Raw genomic sequence first — 14,715 nt, 5'->3', positions numbered from 1 at the left:
AGGAGAGTTAGATGTGCAAGAGCATAAGCAAACATTTTTGTATTTGTATAAATATTGTATGAAGACATTGTGTGCATGTTTATGCAGTTTGCTAGCACTTTTGGTGAAAAAGAAACTTGTTAACCATAACATGTTTATATGTGGTATAAGTAGCGTCCGAGCAATTCGTTCGTTACTGGGCACTTGGCCTTGGCTTGCTCGTATTTCATAACGTCGAGCGCTGGAGCCCATGCACGTGTAGGAGGAATAGGCGTGACCGAGGAACCACAGCTGACCACCCATAACGTAGAGCGTGGAGCCCATAGCACATGTAGGGAGAGATCGGAGACTGAGTTTTCTCCAAAGAACACAGAGCAGAACATGTGCTGCTCGATGGTTGGCAAAATATCTTAGAGATATTTTAGTATGGAGAATCATGGTGGAGCATTTATGGAGATCACGTATAATTGTCGGTGTTTGTTAAGGAGCAGCTTAGAGTTGGCAACTGCAAATGGAGATTAAACCAGAGTGGAGAAATAGTGGAGACAAATTATGGTGACAAAAACTTTATTCATCATGGAGTGGAGAGTACATATCTAGAGCGTTTCAAGGATAGAAACGTATAAGGTGCTCGATGTGCCACGAAATTGGGGATGTCAGTTCCATCCATGTCACTTAGCCAGTAAGACCCTAGTCGGGCAACCTCTTTGACCAAGTAAGGCCCTTCCTAGGGGGTGGAGAGCTTGTGCATCCCTTCGGTTTTCTGCTTTCTATGGAGAATGAGGTCGCCGATCGCAAATGAACGACCTTTGATATTGTGATTGTAGTATCTTCGCAGGCCTTCTAGGTATTTGGTCATGCGGATGCAAGTGATCAGGTGTTCTTCTTTGACCCTGTCGACATCCTCTATCCGAATAGCTGTGGCTTGCTCTTCATTATAATGCTCTACTCTAGGTGCTCAGAAGGCAATGTCCGTGGGGAGTACGGCTTCTGAGCCGTAGACCAAAAAATATGGAGATACACCGGTGTTGCGACTAGCTTGAGTGTGCAGTCCCTAGACCATAGCTGGGAGCTCTTTGAGCCATCTGCCCAGATGCTTTTCCTCTTTCTAGTATAGTCTCTTTTTGAGGGCATCAAGGATCATGCCGTTCGCTTGTTCAACCTGGCTGTTGGCTCTAGGATGGGCGACAGAGACATATTTGACAGATATGCATTGGTCTTCGAAGAAGTCCAAAAAATGGTGGCTAGTGAATGTAGTTCCAAGGTCAGTGATAATGTTGTTCGGGAGACCAAATCTTTAGATGATGTCTTTGAAGAGCTCAACTGCTTTCTTTGAAGTAGCCGAAACAAGCGGCTTGTACTCGATCCACTTGGAGAACTTGTCGATGGCGACATACACATATTGAAAACCGCCTGGTGCGAGCTTGAAAGGCCCAATCATGTCGAGTCCCCAACATGCAATGGGCGAGGAAGCTAGAATGGTCTGCAATTCCTACGCCGGCACGTGTATTTGCTTGGCAAAAAATTGACATCCTTCACAACGTTGGATGAGGTCTTCTGTGTCGGTGATGGCCGTGGGCTAGTAAAAACTAGCTCAGAAAGCTTTGCCGACCAGGCTTCTCGAGGCCGCGTGATTGCCATAGAAGCCAGAGTGAATTTCAAGAAGTAGTTTCACTCCCTCTTCTTGGGTGATGCATTTCTGTAGTATCCCTTCCTTGGCACTTTTCCTCATCAAGTTCCCATCTACTAGCACATAATGCTTGCTATGATGGATGAGGCGTTCAGCTTCAGTCTTATCAGCGGGTACATTAGCGCTGGTGAGGTACTTGATAAACTGTTCCCTCCAATCCACAGCCGGCGAAGGTACTACAAGTACCAGCTGCTCGGTAGGGGGGATCTCTTGAACTTCCTTCTCTTCCTTAATAGATGGTGTAAAGAGGTCTTGAACGAAGACCCCGAGTGGAATCATGGCGTGAGAAGATCCTATCTTAGATAGGTGGTTGGCGAGCTAATTTTGATCTCGCACCACATGGAGGTACTCGATACCGTAGAACTTCCCTTTAAGTTTCCTGATCTCAGCGCAGTATGTGTCCATCTTCTCACTAGAGCAGGACCAATCTTTGTTGATCTAGTTGATGACTAGTGTGGAGTCTCCGTACACCATGAGGCATTTGACGCTGAGCTCGATGGCTATATGGAGTCCATGGAGACATGCTTCATATTCTGCGGTGTTGTTGGAGGCTAGAAAATGAATTCAGAGGACATATCAGAGCTTGTCCTTGGTCAGAGTGACGAACAAAATGCCGGCACTAGCACCGTTGATGTTGAGGGCATCATCGAAGTACATCACCCAGTGCTTGAGGTAAGAAGCGGGGATGGGCCCTTGGATCTTGGTCCACTAAGTGACGAAGTCAGCCAACTCCTGTGACTTAATGGTAGGCCTGCTTCTAAATTCGACGGAGTAAGTGTCGAGCTTGACTGCCCACTTGATGATGCGGCCCTTGGCCTCTTTGTTATGGAGAATGTTCCCTAGATGGAACTCGATGACCACGATGATCTTATAGTACTAGAAGTAATGGCGGAGCTTGCACGACGTGACCAGGATGGCATATAATAGCTTCTGGGCCTAAGGGTAATGAGTTTTGGACTCATTAAGAACCTCACTAATGAAGTAGATCAGACATTGCACCTTATAGGCATGCTTGGCTTCCTCACGCTCAACAATGATAGTTGTGCTAACGACGCGGGAGGTGACGGCGATGTAGATCAATAGGGTTTCATCTGGTCGAGGCGCCGTCATGATCGGAGGCTTCGTTAGGAACAACTTGAGCTGCTTAAAGGCTGTATCAGCCTCCTCCGACCAGTAGAAGTGCTCAGAGGCCTTGAGTAGTTTGAAGAACGGTAGTCCCTTTTCGCTGAGGCATGATATGAAGCGGCTGAGAGCAGCCATGCACCCTGTAAGCTTTTGTATATCTTTTATGCAGGTTGGCCATTTCATATTGGTGATGGCAGAGACCATGTCGGGATTGGGTTTGATACCATGGGTGCTGACGATGTAGCCCAGGAGTATGCTGGATGGAACTCCAAAGATTCATTTTGAAGGGTTCAACTTCGATCTGTATCTTTTTAGGTTGGCGAATGTTTCTTTGAGGTCAGCGATGAGATTGTTGGCGGTTTTGGACATGACGACCACATCGTCGATGTAAGCTTCGATGTTGCGGCCTATCTATTGGTCAAGGCACATCTAGATGGCCCTTTGGTAGGTCACCCTAGCATTTTTGAGTCCAAAGGACATGGTGGTGTAGCAATACACACCAAAAGGTGTGATGAATGACGTTTTGATCTGGTCGTCCTCTTTGAGAGATATCTGGTGATAGCCAGAGTAACAGTCGATGAAGGAGAGGAGTTCGCAGTCGGCAGTGGAGTCTACAACCTCGTCTATCCGAGGCAGACCGAAGGGGTCTTTAGGGTAGTGTTTGTTGAGATGAGTGTAATCAACACACATTCTCCATTCTTTATTCTTTTTTTTGAACAAGAACTGGATTTGCTAACCACTTAGGATGATACACTTCTTAAATAAATTCGATAGCTAGGAGCCATTTTATTTCTACCCTAATAGCCTCCTTCTTGTCTGGCATGAATCGTTGGAGTTTCTGCTTGATCGGTTTAGCGGTCGGCGAGACATTCAAGGAGTGCTCGATCTTCTCCCGTGGTACCCCCATCATGTCTTTAGGTTTCCAAGCAAACACATCAACATTTGCACATAGGAAGGAGACGAGCGTGCTTTCCTATTTAGGGACGAGATGAGCTCCAATCTTGATGGTCTTGGTGGGGTCATCAAGGCTGAGGCTGACCTCTTTTGTTTCCTTAGACTTGGCAGAGGCACGTGGAGGCTCTAGCGCTGGGATCTCTAGGTCATTAGCGGGCACCGTCTTGGTGTCGGTGACCACGCTAGCCATCAGGATGGAGAGGTCGGTGGCTTCAACGAGGGCGAGACTCTCTGTTTCACAAGCGTAGGCAATGGAGAGGTTGGCCCATAGAGATAGAACTCTAGCAGGCGAAGGCATCTTTAGTACCAGATAGGCGTAGTGTGGTATGGCCATGAACTTGGCTAGAGCTGGCTGGCCAGGTATGACGTGGTAGGCGGTGTTGAAGTCAGCGACATAGAAGTTGATGTGCTCGACGCGGAAGTTGCTAGCCGTGCCGAACTGTACTAGGAGGGTGATCTCTCCTAGCAATCTAGATGCCCTACCAGGTACCACACCCAGAAGGAGGAGTCAGAGGGAGTGAGGTCTTCTATTCCGAGGCCTAGCTCCTTTAGGGCTCCGGCGAAGAGGAGGTTCAGAGCACATCCGTCGTCGATGAGTACTTTTCTAAAGAGTACTTTCTTGACGGTGGCATCGAGGATGAGGGGGAATTGCCCTGTATAAGGGATGTCCGCCCACTGGTTGGCCCTACTAAAGGTGATGGGGACCTTAGACCAGGGACGATACCTGGGGTTGGCGATGGCGTCTTCTGTGTTGACAGCGAGCACCCGGCGTGCGGTGAGCTTTTGATCTCTTCTGCGCTTAGAGGCAGCGAGGCCCCTAAAGATAGTGGTGACCACCTTGTCGTGATCCTAGAAGGCATTGTTGTTGTCCACAGGTGGTCGATGACCTCTGGCTTTGTCGTCATTGTCGTTGTCCTTCTTTTCGGCCTGGAACTCCTTAGCTAAGCTAAGGCAATCCTTCATCTTGTGCTTGTTATTCTTGTGGAGGGGGCACGGGCCTTTGAGGATCTTCTTGTACTGCTCGTCATATTTGTGCTTGGCATGTGGTTCGTCGACGGCGGCGATGATGTGGTCTAGTCGGTGGCGGCAATATTGACCAGCTTTTGACCCTTCTGGCCCATCACGTCCACTGTCCTGATGGTGGCCACGGTCATCATAGTGGTGGTCATTGTGGCATCGTTCATCGAGGTGTTCGTCGCTACGATGAGCTATGCGGTGAGTGCCCGCATCCTCGTTGAAGCAAACTTCAGCTTCTTCTATGTTGGCGTACTGATCGGCGGTCGTGATCATCTCGCTAATCCCCTTCGGCGGCTTGTGATTGAATTTGGAGCGAAGGTCACAGTGATGGAGTCCTCGGACGAAGACGACAATGACTTTTGCTTTCGTGATGTTGGGAATAGAATTCCTCATCTCAAAAAATCACCTGATGTAGCTATGGAGGAGCTCGGACGGTTTCTGGTAGATGTGATTTAGATCATGCTTGGTGCCCGGTCGAGTAGACATAGCCATGTAGTTGTCAGTGAAGACTTTCTTCAGCTGTTCCCAAGATCCAATGGAATCCAAGGCGAGGTTCATGAGCTAGTTCATCGCGGTTGGCGTGAGCATGATGGGAAGATAGTTTGCCATGACACTGGTATCTCCCCTGGCGATGCGCATAGCGGTGGCATAAGCTTTAAGCCACTATGTGGGGTTCATCCATCCTTCGTAGGGCTCAACCCCGATAATTTTGAAGCCATGGGGCCACTGGAGTGTTCGGAGTGCTCTTGTGAATGCTTGGGTCCCTTTGGGATCGTCACTGTCATGATCAGCGGCATTGCCAGCGTTGAGCGGCTAGAGGGCTGTGTCTGAATTACCGAACTCTTGCTCGTATTCTTGGCGTTGGTGTACTTCCTCTTCATGGCAGGAGAAACGGCGCCCGTCGATATGACGTCGAGAGTTCTAGAGATTGTTGATGTGCGCTCAGACATCTTGTTCCACTTCTTTGTCGTGTTGGCAAGGGTGGTCGATGTGATTCCCCCTAGCTCCCCCCTAGAGGGGTTGTACATCATCACAATGCTGGTCTACGAAAAGGCTTCTGCTGGGGCGGCGATTAGATCTTGGTGCGGTGGATCGACAAATTGAGCTTGTCGAGTAGGAGGGTCCCTGATCCTGGCGGAGCTCATTGACCTGGCAGTGTGTAGCTTTAAGCATCACCGCAACCTTGGTGACCTCCGGCGTTTGCTCAAGCTAAGCGAGCTCATTAGCAGCCACGGCCAAGTTGGTGATTAGAGTCTTGTAGACATCATGGCCATCGACACAGATGAATTCATCATCGAGGTTGCGGTGGAGTGGGCGTGGCCTCCCTTGTGAGTCAAGCTATTCTCCATAGCGGGCAGCCTCGGCTAGCACGATGGCGGCCTCATTTACTCATGGCGGCCTCATTTACTCGTTGCGGCGCACTGTTAGCGTTCCTGTTGACATGAGTGGCGTGGTCCTTATCATTTTCCCCATCCCATGGGGGCCTATCGACACTGACATTAAAAATCCTGCCTCCCCAGAAGGGTGGGAAAGGAGGTTGGACGGCGGCGGTTTTGGCAACAGTCTCCATAGAGCCCTAAGACTCGGGAGTCTGGGTTTTCCTCTAGGATGGTTTCAGGGGATGCTTCGGGATGTCGGCCGATTTGCAGCATGTTGACAGTCGGTGAGAGCTAGTCGATGATTTGATCAGTGAGAGGATAGAGGTCTTCCACCTGGTTGGCGAATTTGCCCCTTAGGGCATCTTCATAGGAGGCGGCAATGCTGGTGAGCCCAAAGGGTAGGGCCATAACCCCTAGAGTTTCCTGATTGTCCTCTGATGGATCAGAATCGGAGGGTGGTCGGCACTAAACCAGAGTGGTTAGGGCCTATTCCACGATGGAGAGGCAGCCAACAAGCTTCTGGCCAACCTGATCGATGGATGCGATTAGATCATCATTATCGATCTGCTTCCTCGGATAGCGGGGGAGCAGGAGATGAATTGTTGGTGAAGATGACCTCGGAAGCGGTTCTAAGATCAGATCTGCTATTGCAGATGCGGGTGTGGTTAGCACAGAATCGATCTGCACTGGATCGATGATATCTCCATCTCCATCAGCATTGATGACCTAGGAGATCGATCTGACCATAAAGATCTAGCTGGGCTTTGGGGAGGACGAAGAGCTTGCAAAACGTACCATCTTGTTCATCACGGAAACAACACGCAGACCCCTACTTGACGCGCCAACTATCGATAAAAGATGCTCGGCAGTCCACCAAGGGGTATCCCATGATGGTAGATTTGTCGTAGAGGTGTGTGTAATCAAGAACAAGAAGATAATAGAGACACAAGAGTTAGACAGGTTTGGGCCATCAGCACGACGTAATACCCTACTCCTGTGGTCTGTTGGTTTATATTGGCGATCATATGATATTGCGTGTGTTTTGAGGGGGTCTCTGTCCGCCTTATATAGTCTAGGGGGCAGGGTTACAAGTCAGTTAGATCTAGGAGATAACCAGAAAGTAATAACAGATTACAGGAATCATGGGATCGAATGTATCCTAACAGATCTCGTAGTATCTTTAGGATATCTTCCTGGTATCTTATCGGGCGTGTCGAGCAGTGCCGTGCTCCACAAGGATTTGTCTTGTGGGCTAGACCACCCCTAGGGGCGTAGCCCATATAATCTACCGTAGGTATCCAGGGTCATACCCCACACAGTGAGTTTCTGAGTCTTTCAGAATGTTTACGTTTATATTGATATGTTTGGATGCATGAGTCTTTCAAATTCCGTCATAGATGGCCTTTTATGACGGATTCTAGGAATATTATGACAAAATGAAACTATCATGTATCAACAAAATGGTAGTGCTAGCACCCAGACGTTCGAATAGACGCCCACGTCTGGACGCCCGCGCCTACACTCGTTTCGCGTGCTCCACACAGAGCCCACGCCGCCCCAAACGAGAAGAGGGGGAGGGGGTGGTTCGAAAGGACCCAGCTGTGGCATCGTATATATGGATGCCTAACCAGCATCGGGAGGAGAACACACTGAGACGAGGTATCAAAATGTGAGGAGGAAGATGCAACACCCGATTTAGTCTTGAAACATCTAGATGCAACACTTGCAACATATGTCTTAAGATAGTTGAAACACTTGAAACATGCGTCTGAAATACTTACAAAATACACCTAAAAAATACTAGAAACCATTGTAAACATATGCAACATCCACATAAAACACTAGCAAACATATGTGTGATGCAACATCTAGATAAACACACTTGCAACATACGTCTAAAGAAACAAATCAAACATTAGGAATAGAAACTTGCAACATACGTGTACAACCATTGCAACATATACAACATCCCAATCTACTTTTGCAACATCAGTATGAAACACTTGCAACATACTATGAAACATATGAAACACTTGAAACATACGCTTGCAACATGCACTTTCAAGCGCAACATCTACTTGTTGCTTGGACAAAATGGAGGATCATCGTCGTGGAGCTCGATGCCGTGGAGTGGTGAGGGGGGATGCCAGCGGGGCAGGCAGCTGCGTGGTCCCGATGATTGGCTATGCGGCTCTAACAATACGGCAGGTGGGTGCGGTCCCCCGTGGCGAGGTGCCCCTACGGTGGAGGCGGTAGTGCTACCCGTGGCGAGCGCATGCGCTACCCACACTGCCCGCAGCGAGGCGACCATATGCTGGAGAAGGTGAGCAGTGGGCAGCGGCGTGGTGGAGTCGAACGCAAAGGTTTGATAGCACGGTGGACAAGGCCACACAAAGCTTTGATAGCACTGTGGACAAGGCCTTATGAACGAGCGGACAGGAGAGGATCAACGGGTGCGTTCAAGCAGAGGTGGAGGAATGCCCTATTCTAATCATTATTGTTCAACACAATTCTTGTAGTGAATATCTTCGTCCCCTGATTAAAAAGAAGTTAACTTTGTTCTTCGGTCCCTCACACTTTTCGGGGAGGATGAGGCACGTGTACCACCAACCCACCATGTCGCTCACCCAGCTCGCACCATGGGTCCTCCTGCGTGGTGGAGCATGACGCCAGGAAAGGGATGTGTCGAAGGCTTCAAAGTTGTAGAAAGGGGGAAATCGGAAAAATATTAGACCCATGAGCTTCTGGTGGTCCTTTTTTCTTTTTTCATTTGACACGGCTTATGGTGGTCTTTGGCGGCGGTGAATGGTGCTCACCTAAGGGCCTAGTGTTAGGCATGTGCTAGTGTTGGGCCAAATACATGACCCAAGCCCATGTTGCCATGCATTCCCTCCCATCTTCCGTGTGCTTTGGTTGTATGGGTCATAATGGGTCCATAAAATGGAAAAAGTCATCCCCTCATTTATAAAACTGGATTTTAAGCCCTCAACTTTTAAAATAGATTGATGTAACACCCTAACACCCCGTTTGGATGTTGGTATTGAGGCCTGGAATTCGGCATTGGCATTGGATACCCCCAATTCTTTTGTTTGCATGGCCTTGGTATTCGCGGGTGGAAACGAGCTCCAATACCGTATGACATTCGCCCTGCCTGTTCGACCCCGCCCACGCTACCGAGGCCCGCCCCTCTGTATTTAGAGGAATCAGGCTTTTCTTCCCCATGCGAAAAAGTCACCGCTCGCCGCAGACTCCTTCCCCTCGTCTTCTCCACGCAGGCTTCCTTCCCCGCGCACCAGCCCCTCTGCTCCCCACTTGGCAAGGTGTGGCGCCATGCCCGACACCGCCTCTGCCCACTCCCCGGAGATGAGGACGACTACGAGTGGTGGCGTGAGCTCGAGTGAAGCGATTTTAGATCGTGGGTTTGTCTGCATGGTGCCACATCAGCCATGAAAAGGGTAAATTGGACTTTAATAGTTTATTTAGAAGGTAAATCCGATAACAACTATCTTTTTGAATATTTTCCCTAAAAATCTATGGAATTAATAAAAAATCCTAAAGTATGATTTAATCTTAAGAAATCCACAGAAAGTTTATTTTAGATGAGAAAATGATGTAACTAGTTTCACAGTTTTTCTAAAATCATGCTCATTCTTATGGTGTCTAAACTAAAACTATTCGAGTATTTTATGTGGACTCATCTTGCTTTTTTGCCAGTAGATACTCTCGATCTATTGTAATTAGTCTATGTTGATAACATGGACCATGAAAAAGTTCAAGTGACTTTAACAACAACACAAGTGTCATGTAATGATGTAATCACAACATAGTGTGGGGAAGAAGCACTTTCCTAAGAAGATGCACAAATGGAGGAAAAGTGTGGCTAAAATAAGCTAGTCTGATTCACAGCATATGCTAGTGGGGTAGTATATTTCACTTAGCCTTCTACTTGGTTCTTTTGGTCAGCATTGATTAATTTTAATAGATAACGAGAACATCTGCTAGCAAAAAAATCTTAAAAAAGAGTCCATAGAATATCTAAATAATTTCAATCTAGGCACATAGAGCATGATTTTAGAGGAAAAAAACAATTCTGAAACTAGTTTGATAATTTTCTGAGCTAAAAGAGTTTTTCTATGATTTTTCTAAGATTACAATATATTTTACAAACATGAGTATTTATAAAGCTGTAGGTTAAACGTAGATTACTGACTGGTTAGACTCGATGTGATAAAACCAGATCATATGAATGGAAGTCTCTTAAATTCACAATAAAAAGAGAGAATGGAAGTCTCTTACTTGGGACGTAGATGGATTCCTTAGCTTTTTGGATCAGCTAATTATTTTTTTAATGATAAGTTACAAACTCATGACAACAAGATGTGCGCTCATGATGATTTTATCCATATATCAAAATATACCGGTTTATAAGAGCAGGATATATATACATATGATTGTTTGTAATTGTATTTTTCAAAGAAGGACGTATCTATATTATCTTTTGCAAAAAAACTAGATGGTCAACCGGAGATTCACGAGTGACTGGGAAAAAGTGAACGGAGGTTATACTTCGTGTCGTGAACTCGTGACCGTTCGACTTTGTGCGTTCTTTGGTCTGGGCGTCAATGACGTCTGGATGCAGGACTGTACCCGTTCCGTAAGTGGGCTGGCTTCTTGTCTTGTCTTTGAAGTTTTGAACGGGCCCAACAGCCCAAACAGAATAGAATCTTTGGGAAAAAGTTTATTTGACCTTCTCATTTTTTATCAAAGTACAATTCGTCTTCACTAATCGGAGATTGTTTCTTTTCTACCATGTCATTTGAAACTGTCCGATTTTGCTCCATGGATAGTTTCAACATCGGTTTTGGCCGACGTGACGCTACATTGGACCTATGTTAGCTGCGAGAGGATAAACATGACTACATTGATAATTCAAGAGGTATTGGGATCGATACCTTCAGGGGCACTTACCCCTTGGCTCTTTGGATTGCAACATCACTACCGCTAAGCAGGGGTGGATCTAGAAAAATGGGCCAAAAGGGGGAAGGGGCTAAATAACAGAAGAAGGCTTCAATGTGGCTGCTGGGCTGAGCCGAAGACGAGTTGGGCTGACCTACTCCTTGTATTTCTAGCCCACAGGGGGCCTGCAGCCCCACCAGTCCGCCTCCTGGATCCGTCCCTGCCACTAAGGTATATCACATTATTTGACTCCGAGCAGATTCGCGAAGCTTTCCTAAGGCAAAGGAGAGGTAAAGAAGCAACCAAGACGTGACTTGGGAAGGGCAAGAAGTTTGGGGAACCCCCAAAGGTGTACCGACAAGTCCCAAAGGCTTACAACACGAGGTCTTGAAGGTATGTCTTCTGTGTCGAAGGAATGACCTTTTGGGTATCACGAGGGTCACCAGCACATTGTGGCTGACAACGCTAGGAGCAAGCGAGCAAGGATCACAGAGTCGATGAATTTTTTAGAAAAAGACCATTGTGCCCCAATTGTGCTAAAGATATGTTAGGTAGTAGATTGGAAACATCTCGTAATTTTGAGGGCGCTTGATCGCCTCTCCTATAAAAATGGGTCTGTAATAGTTTAAATGTTATGTTTGTAATAGTACCTTTTCCACCCCTGCTGTCCTTCAAGCCTGTGTACTTAGGGCCCTCCGGTGTACAGCGAACCAAATGGTTCAGAAAGGATGAGTGCAAGTTTGGTTTGACGTCTGCAGCGTAGGCATTAATTTTGGGGGGTCCATTGGCTGCTGAAAGCTCTAGTTTAGTTTTGGTGAATTGATGAAACCCTAAGTGCTAACCTAGTTTATCAAAGTGATTATGAGATATGTGGCACTACTCCAAGTGATGAAGCAATTATGAAGATCATAATGATGGTGATGCCATGGTGATGATCAAGCACTTGAACTTGAAAAGAAGAAAGAGAAAAACAAAAGGCTCAAGGCAAAGGTATAAATTATAGAAGCTATTTTGTTTTGGTGATTGAGACACTTAGTGAGTGTGATCACATTTAGGATCGATAGCCGTACTATTAAGAGGGGTGAAACTCGTATCGAAATGCGGTTATCAAAGTGCCACTAGATGCTCTAACTCATTGCATATGTATTTAGGATCTAGTGGAGTGCTAACACCCTTGAGAATGTTTGTGAAAATATGCTAACACATGTGCACAAGGTGATACACTTGGTGGTTGTCACATTTGAGCAAGGGTTAGGAACTTCACCGGCGGAGTGTCCGACGGTGTCACCGACGCCCTATACAGAAAAGATGGAAGTCACTATAAGTGACCGGACGCTGGTCTCAGAAGGTCCGGTGCGTCCGGTCTGTAGAAGCAGCGAAGACGCTAGCGTCGGTCTCTGACCGGATGCTAGGTCACTTAGTGACCGGACGCTGGAGGGCTGCGTCCGGTCCTACTGGCGTGGCAGCACACAGAGGAGACACCGAGTGACCGGATGTTGGGTGAGTCCGGTCGAGCAGGACCAGACGCGTCCGGTCGTGATTTCTCGCTTCTGGATGCTTACTGGAAATGACCAGACACTGAGGTCCAGCATCCGGTCACTTCGCAGTAGCTCGTCCGGTCATCACTTGACCGTTGAGATCAGGCGCTTAGTATTTGAAGAGAGGGGACATGTGGCGTGCATCGCACGACCGGACGCTGGGTCCTACGTCCGGTCGATATGGCCGGAGCGTCCAGTCACTCCGTGTTGTGCCTAGTGAAGGGGTACAACGGCTCTATTTTATGAGGGCTTCTATTTAAGCCCTATGGCCGGCTGAAACTCACTCTCTTGGCCATTTGCATTGACATAGCAACCTTATGAGCTTATCCAAAGCCCTCCCACTCATCTCCATCATAGATTCATACAACACTGGGGAGCATCTCCGAGAAACTTTACTATCTTTAATTGGGTCTTCAAATATAGGCATCATCTATTATATATTTCTTGTTATCCAAAGATGGAGAGCAAGAACGGCTCTCTAGAGTTCGTACAAGATACAGAAAAGATATTGTATGGTACAGAGATATATAAAATGATTTTTAATCAAATGACTCTATAAACTATGATTTAGAGAGTAAAGTTAAAAAAGACTCTTGAAGATGCTCTTACCTGTGAAGGATCTGCATCCTCTTAACCCTCAGTTTTCCTTAACCCTTAGTTTTCCTCGAGGGTTATAGGGGAAGCTTGTCACTTCAACAATGTTGAGGGTGATAGCGCTAGAGCCATCCGTAGCGTTCACTACCGGAAACAGGTGATTTGCCGAGTGCCAAAATATTTGCCGAGTGCATTCTATCGGACACTCAGCAAAAAAGTTGTTTGCCGAGTGCTGCAGAAACCATACTCAGCAAAATAATGGCACTCGGCATAACAAACTATTTGTCGAGAGCTGAAAAAAGACCATTCGACAAAACAGAGACACACGGCAAAAAACTGCCATATGGGCATCCGTCAGTTAGTGCACCTACCATTAGAAGTTTGTCGAGTGTCCGTTAGTGGCACTCGGCAAAGAAGTAAGTTTGTCGAGTGTTTTTTTTAGCACTTGGCAAAGAAATAATTTTGCCGAGTGTTTTTTGCACTCGGCAAATAAATAAGTTTTTTTTTCTCTTCTGACCTTGAAACTTTTTCTACTCTCCACATACAACATGTGGTACTCCATGTTAAGATTTGGTATATTTATGCATCTGTTTGTTATATTTAATTAATTTATTGAATTTCAAGGAATTTTTTTGGTATAAGTCAAATTTGAACTGCAAGTGATTCAAATAATAGAATAAAATGAGTAGAAAAATGATATTCATGTTATTGAGTCTGGTGTGAGGTCTTACCTAGGAAATGAAAAGAAATTTTGAAGATCTTGTTTAGGAAACACGACCACAAACGTGTGGCCGAATGGTTTTTAAATTCTAAAAAAGCAAATGAAGTCTAAAAATCATGAGATTTGTTAAGATCTCATGATATCATATGTGGAGACCATGGTTAAAAATTAAGAAGGTTTCGCACAATCTATTATATATGATGTTTACAAACTGAAGTATCTTAGAAGAAGAATCGTAGCGTTGAGAAGGATTCAGTAGGATTTGGAGTCAAAGTGACGGTCGAATTGGGGTTTGACTTCAAAACTTTTTGTATAGGCAATAGAGAATATAGATTGATTCATGTGAAATTTTGGTAATTTTTTTGGATCCGTTTGATAATTTTAATTTATTAAGTGCAATTATAGGATTTTAATTGATATGGATTGAATTTGAGCTACAACTGTATGAAATAATAAGTTTTTTCTCTTCCGACCTTGAAACTTTTTCTACTCTCTACATACAACATGTAGTACTCCATGTTAAGATTTGGTATATTTTTGGATCTTTTTGCTATATTTAATTAATTTATTGAATTTCAAGGAATTTTTTGGTATAAGTCAAATTTGAACTGCAAGTGATTCAAATAATAGAATAAAATGAGTAGAAAAATAATATTCATGTTATTGAGTCTGGTGTGAGGCCTTACTTAGGAAATAAAAAGAAATTTCGAACCTCTTGTTTAGGAAACATGACCACGAACATGTTGCCGAATGGTTTTTAAA

The sequence above is a fragment of the Miscanthus floridulus genome, chromosome 1, assembly GCF_019320115.1.
Source record: "Miscanthus floridulus cultivar M001 chromosome 1, ASM1932011v1, whole genome shotgun sequence".
NCBI classification, from domain to species: Eukaryota; Viridiplantae; Streptophyta; class Magnoliopsida; order Poales; family Poaceae; genus Miscanthus; species Miscanthus floridulus.
The sequence above is the reverse complement of the archived record's forward strand: the minus strand, read 5'-3'. Positions refer to the sequence as shown.